Genomic DNA, 11,072 nt, shown 5'->3' on the forward strand with positions numbered 1-11,072 from the left:
TGTCCCCCCATTGTCCCCCCATTGTCCCCTCATTGTCCCCCATTGTCCCCCCATTGTCCCCTCATTGTCCCCCATTGTCCCCCCATTGTCCCCCCATTGTCCCCCCATTGTCCCCTCATTGTCCCCCCATTGTCCCCCCATTGTCCCCCATTGTCCCCCCATTGTCCCCCCATTGTCCCCTCATTGTCCCCTCATTGTCCCCTCATTGTCCCCCCATTGTCCCCTCATTGTCCCCCATTGTCCCCTCATTGTCCCCCCATTGTCCCCTCATTGTCCCCCATTGTCCCCCCATTGTCCCCCCATTGTCCCCCCATTGTCCCCTCATTGTCCCCTCATTGTCCCCCCATTGTCCCCTCATTGTCCCCTCCCCTGGTGCCACATCCCTGTCCTGTCACCTCTGTCCCCTCTGTCTGGTCCCCTCATTGTCCCCTCCCCCGGTGCCATGTCCCCACCTGTGTCACCTGTGTCACCTGTGTCACCTCTTTGTCACCTCTGCCTGGACCGTGAATTGTCCCCTCCCCTGGTGCCACATCTCCACCTGTGTCACCTCTGTCACCTCTCTGTGGTCCCCTCATTGTCCCCTAAACCCGGTGCCACGTCCCTGTCCTGTCCCTTACTGTCACCTCTGCCTCGTCCCTGAATTGTCCCCTCCGCTGGTGCCACACCCCTGTCCTGTCACCTCTCTGTCACCTCTGTCCCCTCTGCCTGGACTGTGAATTGTCCCCTCCCCTGGTGCCACGTCCCTGTCTCTGTCCCTCACTGTCACCTCTCTGTCACCTCTCCCTGGTCCCTGGATTGTCACCTAAACCTGGGGCCAAATCCCCATTTCTGTCCCTCACTGTCCCTTAAACCCAGTGCCACGTCCCTGTCTCTGTCACCTCTGTCTGGTCCCCTCATTGTCCCCTCCGCTGGTGCCACATCCCCATCTCTGTCCCTCACTGTCACCTCTCCCTGGTCCCTGGATTGTCACCTAAACCTGGGGCCAAATCCCCATTTCTGTCCCTCACTGTCCCTTAAACCCAGTGCCACGTCCCCATCTCTGTCACCTCTGCCTGGACCACAAATTGTCCCCTCCCCTGGTGCCACATCCCTGTCCTGTCACCTCTGTCCCCTCTCTGTGGTCTCTGGATTGTGGCCTAAACCTGGTGCCACCTCCCCATGTCTGTCCCTCATTGTCCCCTCATTGTCCCTAAACGCGGTGCCACATCCCCACCCTGTGTCACCTCTGTCACCTCTCTGTGGTCCCCTCATTGTCCCCTAAACCCAGTGCCACGTCCCTGTCCTGTCCCTTACTGTCACCTCTGCTTCATCCTCTCATTGTCCCTAAACGCGGTGCCACATCCCTGTCTGTGTCACCTCTGTCACCTCTCTGTTGTCCCCTCATTGTCCCCTAAAGCCGGTGCCACGTCCCTGTCCTGTCACCTCTCTGTGGTCCCTGCATTGTCCCCTAAAGCCGGTGCCACATCCCCACCCTGTGTCACCTCTCTGTCACCTCTGTCTGGTCCCCTCGTTGTCCCCTCCCCTGGTGCCACGTCCCCACCTGTGTCACTTGTGTCACCTCTCTGTCACCTCACTCTGGCTCCTAAGCCCAGTGCCAGGTCCCCATGTCTGTCCCTCGTTGTCCCCTCGTTGTCCCCTCCCCTGGTGCCACATCCCAGTCTGTGTCACCTCTGTCACCTCACTCTGGCCCCTAAGCCCAGTGCCACGTCCCCATGCCGTGTCACCTCTGTCACCTCTTTGTGGTCCCTGCATTGTCCCCTCCCCTGGTGCCACGTCCCCGTCTCTGTCCCTTCCTGTCACCTCTGCTTCGTCCTCTCATTGTCCCCTAAATCCGGTGCCACGTCCCCATGTGTGTCACCTCTGTCCCCTCTGCCTGGTCCCTGAATTGTCCCCTAAACCCGGTGCCACATCCCCACCTGTGTCACCTCTGTCACCTCACTCTGGTCCCCTCGTTGTCCCCTCCCCTGGTGCCACGTCCCCACCTGTGTCACCTCTGTCCCCTCTCTGTGGTCCCTGGATTGTGGCCTAAACCTGGTGCCACCTCCCCATGTCTGTCCCTTGTTGTCCCCTCATTGTCCCTAAACCTGGTGCCACATCCCCACCTGTGTCACTTCTGTGTCACCTCTGCTTCATCCTCTCATTGTCCCCTAAACCCGGTGCCACATCCCCATCTCTGTCCCTCATTGTCCCCTCGTTGTCCCCTCCCCTGGTGCCACGTCCCCACCTCTGTCCCTCTGTGTCACCTCTGATCCCTGGATTGTCCCCTAAACCCGGTGCCACATCTCCATCTGTGTCACCTCTGTCACCCCTCTGTCACCTCTGTCTGGTCCCCTCATTGTCCTCTCCCCTGGTGCCACATCCCCATCTGTGTCACTTCTCTGTCACCTCACTGGTCCCCTCGTTGTCCCCTGCCCTGGTGCCACGTCCCCATGTCTGTCCCTTTCTGTCACCTCACTCTGGTCCCCTCGTTGTCCCCTCCCCTGGTGCCACATCTCCATCTGTGTCACCTCTGTCACCCCTCTGTCCCCTCGCTCTGGTCCCCTCGTTGTCCCCTCCCCTGGTGCCACGTCCGCATGTCTGTCACCTGTCTCTGCTCCTCTCCTTGTCCTTTAAATCTGGTGCCACGTCCCCACCCTGTGTCCCCTCTCTGTCCCCTCGCTCTGGTCCCTGAATTGTCCCCTCCCCTGGTGCCACATCTCCATGTTTGTCCCTTTCTGTCCCCTCTGTCTGGTCCCCTCATTGTCCCTACACCCGGTGCCACGTCCCCACCTGTGCCACTTGTGTCACCTGTGTCACCTGTGTCACCTGTGCCGGGACCGTGAATTGTCCCCTAAGCCTGGGCCCAAATCCCCATGTCTGTCCCTCATTGTCCCCTCCCCTGGTGCCACGTCCCCTCTCTGTCACCTGTGTCACCTCTCTGTCACCTGTGTCACCTCTCTGTCCCCTCTCTGTCTCCTGTGTCGCCTGTGTCACCTGTGTCCCCTCTCTGTCACCTGTCTGTCCCCCCTCTGTCCCCTCTCTGTCACCTGTGTCACCTCTCTGTCCCCTCTCTGTCTCCTGTGTCGCCTGTGTCACCTGTGTCCCCTCTCTGTCACCTGTCTGTCCCCCCTCTGTCCCCTCTCTGTCACCTGTGTCACCTCTGTCACCTGTCACCTGTGTCACCTGTGTCACCTCTCTGTCACCTGTGTCCCCTCTGTCACCTCTCTGTCACCTGTGTCACCTCTGTCCCCTCTCTGTCACCTGTGTTCCCTCTCTGTCACCTCTCTGTCACCTGTATCCCCTCTCTGTCACCTGTGTCACCTCTGTCACCTGTGTCCCCTCTCTGTCACCTGTGTCACCTGTCACCTCTCTGTCACCTGTGTCACCTGTGTCACCTGTCTGTCACCTGTGTCACCTCTGTCCCCTCTCTGTCACCTGTGTCACCTGTCTGTCACCTGTGTCACCTGTCACCTCTCTGTCACCTGTGTCCCCTCTCTGTCACCTGTGTCCCCTCTCTGTCACCTGTCACCTGTGTCACCTGTGTGTCCCCTCTCTGTCACCTGTGTCCCCTCTCTGTCACCTGTGTCACCTGTGTCACCTGTGTGTCCCCTCTCTGTCACCTGTGTCCCCTCTGTCCCCTCGCCCTGGTCCCCTCATTGTCCCCTCATCGTGTTGGCCAAACCAGCTGGGACACGGCAATTCGGGGGATTTTTGGGGAATTTTTGGGATTTTTGGGGATTTTCGGGGATTTTTGGGGATTATTGTGGGATTTTTGTAGAATATTTGTGGGATTTTGTGGGGTTTTATTGGGATTTCCTGGCATTTTTTTTTTATTTTATGGGATTTTGTGGGTTTTTATTGGGATTTTTTGGCATTTTTTGGGATTTTGTGGGATTTTGTGGGTTTTTATTGGGATTTCCTGGAATTTTTTGGGATTTTTTGGGTTTTTATTGGGATTTCCTGGCATTTTTTAGAATATTTGTGGGATTTTGTGGGTTTTTATTGGGATTTTGTGGGATTTTTGGGGATTCTGTGGGTTTTTATTGGGATTTCCTGGAATTTTGTGTGATTTTTTGGGATTTTGTGGGTTTTTATTGGGATTTCCAGGCATTTTTTGGCATTTTTTTGGGAATTTTTGGGATTTGTGGGATTCTATTGGGATTTTGCGGGATTTTTTGGGATTTCGTGGATTTTATGGCAATTTTGGGGATTTTTTAGGTTTCCACAGGGTTTTATTGGGATTTGGTGGGATTTTATTGGGATTTGAGGTGGTTTGATGGGATTTTATGAGATATTTTTGGATTTTTTTTTATTTTCGCGGGGTTTTTTCATATTTCACCGGATTTTTTTGGATTTTTTAGATTTTTGTGGGGTTTTTATGGGGTTTTATTGGGATTTGAGGTGGTTTTATGAGATTTGATTGGATTTTATGGGTTTTTTGGGATTTTTTGGGATTTGAGGTGGTTTTATGGGATTTTTTTATATTTTTGTGGGGTTTTTATGGGATTTTATGGGTTTTTATTGGGACTTTTGGGGATTTTTTAGATTTTTGTGGGGTTTGATGAGGTTTTATTGGGATTTTCGGTGGTTTGATGGGATTTTATGGGATTTGGATTTGAGGTGGTTTGATGGGATTTTTTTGGGGATTTTTTTTTTATTTTCGCAGGTTTTTTTCATATTTCACCGGATTTTTTTGGATTTTTAAGATTTTTGTGGAGGTTTTATGGGATTTTATGGATTTTATCGGGATTTGAGTTGGTTTTATGGGATTTTATGGGATCTTTTCAGATTTTATTTTATTTTTGCGGGTGTTTTTCGTATTTCACCGGATTTTTTTGGATTTTTTCAGATTTTTGTGGGGGTTTTATGGGATTTTGTGGATTTTATTGGGATTTGAGGTGGTTTGATGGGATTTTATGGGATCTTTTTGGATTTTCACGGGTTTTTTCGTATTTCAACGGATTTTTTTTTATTTTTAAGATTTTTTTTGGATTTTTATGGGATTTTATGGGTTTTTATTGGGATTCGAGGTGGTTTTATAGGATTTGATGGGATTTTTTGGGATTTGAGGTGGTTTCATGGGATTTTATCGTATCTTTTTGGATTTTTTTGGATTTTTGCAATTTTTTTCATATTTCACCGGATTTTTTTTTATTTTTAAGATTTCTTTTTTGATTTTTATGGGATTTTATGGGTTTTTATTGGGATTCGAGGTGGTTTGATGGGATTTTATGGCATATTGTCAGATTTTTTTTTATTTTCGCGGCTTTTTTTCGTATTCCACTGGATCTTTTTGGATTTTTTTGGATTTTCGCGGTTTTTTTTCGTATTTCATGGGATTTTTTTGGATTTTTTGGGATTTTCGCGGGTTTTTTTCGTATTTCACTGGATCTTTTTGGATTTTCGTGGGTTTTTTTCGTATTTCATGGGATTTTTTTTTTTTTTTTTTGGATTTTCGCGGGTTTTTTTCGTATTTCACGGGATTTTTTTGGATTTTTTTGGATTTTCGCGGGTTTTTTTCGTATTTCACTGGATCTTTTTGGATTTTCGCGGGGTTTTTTTCGTATTTCACAGGATTTTTTTTTATTTTTTGGGATTTTCGCGGCTTTTTTTCGTATTTCACTGGATCTTTTTGGATTTTTTGGGATTTTTGCGGGTTTTTTTCGTATTTCACGAGATTTTTTTGGATTTTTTTGGATTTTCGCGGGGTTTTTTTCGTATTTCACGGGATCTTTTTTGATTTTTTTTGGATTTTCGCAGGGTTTTTTTCGTATTTCACAGGATTTTTTTTTGATTTTTGGGGATTTTCGCGGGTTTTTTTCGTATTTCACTGGATCTTTTTGGATTTTCGCGGGGTTTTTTTTGTATTTCACAGGATTTTTTTTGATTTTTTGGGATTTTCGCAGGTTTTTTTCGTATTCCACTGGATCTTTTTGGATCTTTTTGGATTTTCGCGGGTTTTTTTGTATTTCACGGGATTTTTTTTTATTTTTTGGGATTTTCGCGGGTTTTTTTCGTATTTCACTGGATTTTTTGGGATTTTCGTGGATTTTTTTCGTATTTCACTGGATTTTTTTTTATTTTTTTGGATTTTCGCGGGGTTTTTTTCATATTTCACTGGATTTTTTGGGATTTTCGTGGGTTTTTTTTGTATTTCACTGGATCTTTTGGGATTTTCGCGGGTTTTTTTCGTATTTCACGGGATCTTTTTGGATTTTTTGGATTTTCGCGGGTTTTTTCCGTATTTCACGGGATCTTTTTGGATTTTTGTTTGGATTTGTGACATGGCTGTCCCCGCAGGCGGTGGCACCATGAGGGCCGTGCTCTGGGACCTGCTGCTGCTGTGGCTCTGCGCCCGCGCCCGCGGCGACTGCCGCGGCGACTGCCTGCACTGCGACCGGCAGCTCCAGCGCCACGGCTTCGACGTCCTCGTGAGTGCCACCACCCTGTCCTCGTCACCCGGCCCCTGTTCTGGTGGATCTGGGCACCTTTTTGGTGTTGTGGGGTCTGGGGACATCGTGAGTGCCACCACCCTGTCCTCGTCACCCAGCCTTGTCACCCGGCCCCTGGCCCCAGTTCTGGTGGATCTGGGCACCCTTTTGTTATTTTGGGGTTTAGGACATCGTGAGTGCCACCACCCTGTCCCCACGTCTGGTGGATCTGGGCACCTTTTTGTTCTTTTGGGGTCTGGGGACATCGTGAGTGCCACCACCCTGTCCTCGTCACCCGGCCCCAGTTCTGGTGGATCTGGGCACCCTTCTTGGTGTTTTGGGGTCTGGGGACATCGTGAGTGCCACCACCCTGTCCCCACGTCTGGTGGATCTGGGCACCCTTCTTGGTGTTTTGGGGTTTGGGGACATCGTGAGTGCCACCACCCTGTCCTCGTCACCCAGCCTTGTCACCCGGCCCCTGGCCCCAGTTCTGGTGGATCTGGGCACCCTTTTGTTCTTGGGGTTTAGGACATCATGAGTGCCACCACCACCCTGTGTTCATGTCTGGTGGATCTGGGCACGTTTTTGTTCTTTTGGGGTCTGGGGACATCGTGAGTGCCACCACCCTGTCCTCGTCACCCGGCCCCAGTTCTGGTGGATCTGGGCACCCTTCTTGGTGTTGTGGGGTCTGGGGACATCGTGAGTGCCACCACCCTGTCCCCACGTCTGATGGATCTGGGCACCCTTCTTGGTGTTGTGGGGTCTGGGGACATCGTGAGTGCCACCACCCTGTCCCTGTCCCTGTCCCCTGTCCCTGTCCCTGTCCCCTGTCACTTGGCCCTGTCCCCTGTCCCCACGTCTGGTGGATCTGGGCACCCTTTTGTTCTTGGGGTTTAGGACATCGTGAGTGCCACCACCACCCTGTGTTCATGTCTGGTGGATCTGGGCACCCTTCTTGGTGTTTTGGGGTTTGGGGACATCGTGAGTGCCACCACCCTGTCCTCGTCACCCGGCCCCTGTTCTGGTGGATCTGGGCACCCTTTTGTTCTTGGGATTTAGGACATCGTGCCACCACCCTGTGTTCATGTCTGGTGGATCTGGGCACGTTTTTGTTCTTTTGGGGTCTGGGGACATCGTGAGTGCCACCACCCTGTCCTCGTCACCCGGCCCCAGTTCTGGTGCATCTGGGCACCTTTTTGGTGTTTTGGGGTCTGGGGACATCGTGAGTGCCACCACCCTGTCCCTGTCCCTGTACCCTGTCACTTGGCCCTGTCCCCTGTCCCCACGTCTGGTGGATCTGGGCACCCTTTTGTTCTTGGGGTTTAGGACATCGTGAGTGCCACCACCCTGTCCTCGTCACCCGGCCCCAGTTCTGGTGGATCTGGGCACCCTTCTTGGTGTTTTGGGGTTTGGGGACATCGTGAGTGCCACCACCCTGTCCTCGTCACCCGGCCCCAGTTCTGGTGGATCTGGGCACCTTTTTGGTGTTTTGGGGTCTGGGGACATCGTGAGTGCCACCACCCTGTCCTCGTCACCCGGCCCCAGTTCTGGTGGATCTGGGCACCTTTTTGGTGTTTTGGGGTCTGGGGACATCGTGAGTGCCACCACCCTGTCCTCGTCACCCGGCCCCAGTTCTGGTGGATCTGGGCACCTTTTTGGTGTTTTGGGGTCTGGGGACATCGTGAGTGCCACCACCCTGTCCCTGTCCCTGTACCCTGTCACCTGGCCCTGTCCCCTGTCCCCACGTCTGGTGGATCTGGGCACCCTTTTGTTCTTGGGGTTTAGGACATCATGAGTGCCACCACCACCCTGTGTTCATGTCTGGTGGATCTGGGCACCCTTCTTGGTGTTTTGGGGTCTGGGGACATCGTGAGTGCCACCACCCTGTCCTCGTCACCCTGTCCCCAGTTCTGGTGGATCTGGGCACCCTTTTGTTCTTGGGGTTTAGGACATCGTGCCACCACCCTGTGTTCATGTCTGGTGGAGCTGGGCACGTTTTTGTTCTTTTGGGGTCTGGGGACATCGTGAGTGCCACCAGCCCGTCCTCGTCACCCGGCCCCTGTCCCCACATGTGGTGGATCTGGGCACCCTTTCCATTCCTTTGGGGTCTGGGGACATCGTGAGTGCCACCACCCTGTCCCTGTCCCTGTCCCTGTCCCCTGTCCCTGTCCCCTGTCCCCAGTTCTGGTGGATCTGGGCACCCTTTTGTTCTTTTGGGGTTTAGGACATGGTGCCACCACCCTGTGTTCATGTCTGGTGGATCTGGGCACCCTTCTTGGTGTTTTGGGGTTTGGGGACATCGTGAGTGCCACCACCCTGTCCTTGTCACCCGGCCCCTGTTCTGGTGCATCTGGGCACCTTTTTGTTCTTTTGGGGTCTGGGGACATCGTGAGTGCCACCACCCTGTCCCTGTCCCTGTCCCTGTCCCCACGTCTGGTGGATCTGGGCACCCTTTTGTTCTTGGGGTTTAGGACATCGTGCCACCACCCTGTGTTCATGTCTGGTGGATCTGGGCACCCTTCTTGGTGTTTTGGGGTTTGGGCACATCTTGAGTGCCACCACCACCCTGGCCCTGTCCCTGTCCCTGTCCCCTGTCACCTGGCCCTGTCCCTGTCCCTGTCCCTGTCCCCGTCCCTGTCCCTGTCCCTGTCCCTGTCCCTGTCCCCCCGTCTGGTGGGATCTGGGCACCCTTTTCCTTCTGCTGGGGAATTTGGGCTCTGAGGGGAAGGTGCCACCTGCTGCCACTGTCACTGCCACCGTCATGATGGTCACCATCACTGTCACCGTCACTGTCACCGTCATTGTCACCATGATGGTCACCATCACTGTCACCGTCATTGTCACCGTCACTGTCACCGTCATTGTCACCATGATGGTCACCATCACTGTCACCGTCACTGTCACTGTCACTCCTGGGTGGGCACCGGGATGGCCCCAAGGGAAGGTGAAGATCCCAAACCAGGATGGTCCCAAACCAGGGTGAAGATCCCAAATGAGGATGAAGATCCCAAACCAGGGTGAAGATCCCAAACCAGGATGGTCCCAAATCAGGGTGAAGATCCCAAATGAGGATGAAGATCCCAAACCAGGGTGAAGATCCCAAACCAGGATTGTCCCCAGGGAAAGTGAAGATCCCAAACGAGGATGGTCTCAAGTGAGGATGAAGGTCCCAGACCAGGATGGTCCCAAACCAGGATTGTCCCAAATGAGGGTGAAGATCCCAAACCAGGGTGAAGATCCCAAACCAGGATTGTCCCCAGGGAAAGTGAAGATCCCAAACGAGGATGGTCTCAAGTGAGGATGAAGGTCCCAGACCAGGATGGTCCCAAACCAGGATGGTCCCAACTGAGGGTGAAGATCCCAAAGCAGGATGAAGATCCCAAACCAGGTGAAGATCCCAAACCAGGATGGTCCCAACTGAGGATGAAGATCCCAAACGAGAATGGTCCCAAGCCGGGTGAAGATCCCAAACCAGGATGGTCCCAAACAAGGATGAAGATCCCAAATGAGGATGAAGATCCCAAACCAGGATGATCCCAAACCAGGGTGAAGATCCCAAACCAGGATGAAGATCCCAAACCAGGATGGTCCCAAACAAGGATGAAGATCCCAAATGAGGATGAAGATCCCAAACCAGGATGGTCCCAAACCAGGATGGACCCAACTGAGGGTGAAGATCCCAAACCAGGTGAAGATCCCAAACCAGGATGGTCCCAACTGAGGATGAAGATCCCAAACCAGGATGAAGATCCCAAACGAGAATGGTCCCAAGACGGGTGAAGATCCCAAACCAGGATGAAGATCCGTGGCTGCGTCCCAGCATTCCTGGAGGATTGTCCACCTCAGCCGTTTCTCCTGGAGAACGAATCCTACGGGGTGGACACGGATCCCACGGGGTGGACACGGATCCCACCGGGTGGACACGGATCCCACGGGGTGGACACGAATCCCACGGGGTGGACACGAATCCCACGGGGTGGACACGAATCCCACGGGGTGGACACGAATCCCATGGGGTGGACACGGATCCCACCGGGTGGACACGGATCCCACGGGGTGGACACGAATCCCACCGGGTGGACACCCGGTAGCCTGGAAGCCCCAAAAACCCCCAGGAGAAACCAGAAACTCCCAGGAGATGCTGGAGCCACCCCAGTGCCACCAACGCCACCTCAATGCCACCAGGTTTTGGGGTGCCACCAGCCTGGTTCAGCCCCAGAAGGTCGCTCTGAAGGCACCAGGACCTCTGTGAGATCCTGGTCCTGATCCTGGAGCTCCAATCAGAACCTCGGTCGTGGTGGGATTTGGGATCCCTGGAAGGAACCTCCTGGTGGGATTTGGGATCTTCTGGAATGAACCTCGTGGTGGGATTTGGGACCTCCTGGAAAGAGCCTCCTGGTGGGATTTGGGATCTTCTGGAATGAACCTCGTGGTGGGATTTGGGACCTCCTGGAAGGAGCCTCCTGGTGGGATTTGGGATCTTCTGGAATGAACCTCGTGGTGGGATTTGGGACCTCCTGGAAGGAGCCTCCTGGTGGGATTTGGGATCTTCTGGAATGAACCTCGTGGTGGGATTTGGGATCTCCTGGAAGGTTCCTCTTGGTGGGATTTGGGATCTCCTGGCTTTGGGGACAAAAAAAAAATGGAATTTCCATGTCCATG

The sequence above is a fragment of the Lonchura striata genome, chromosome 3, assembly GCF_046129695.1.
Source record: "Lonchura striata isolate bLonStr1 chromosome 3, bLonStr1.mat, whole genome shotgun sequence".
Classification (NCBI taxonomy): domain Eukaryota; kingdom Metazoa; phylum Chordata; class Aves; order Passeriformes; family Estrildidae; genus Lonchura; species Lonchura striata.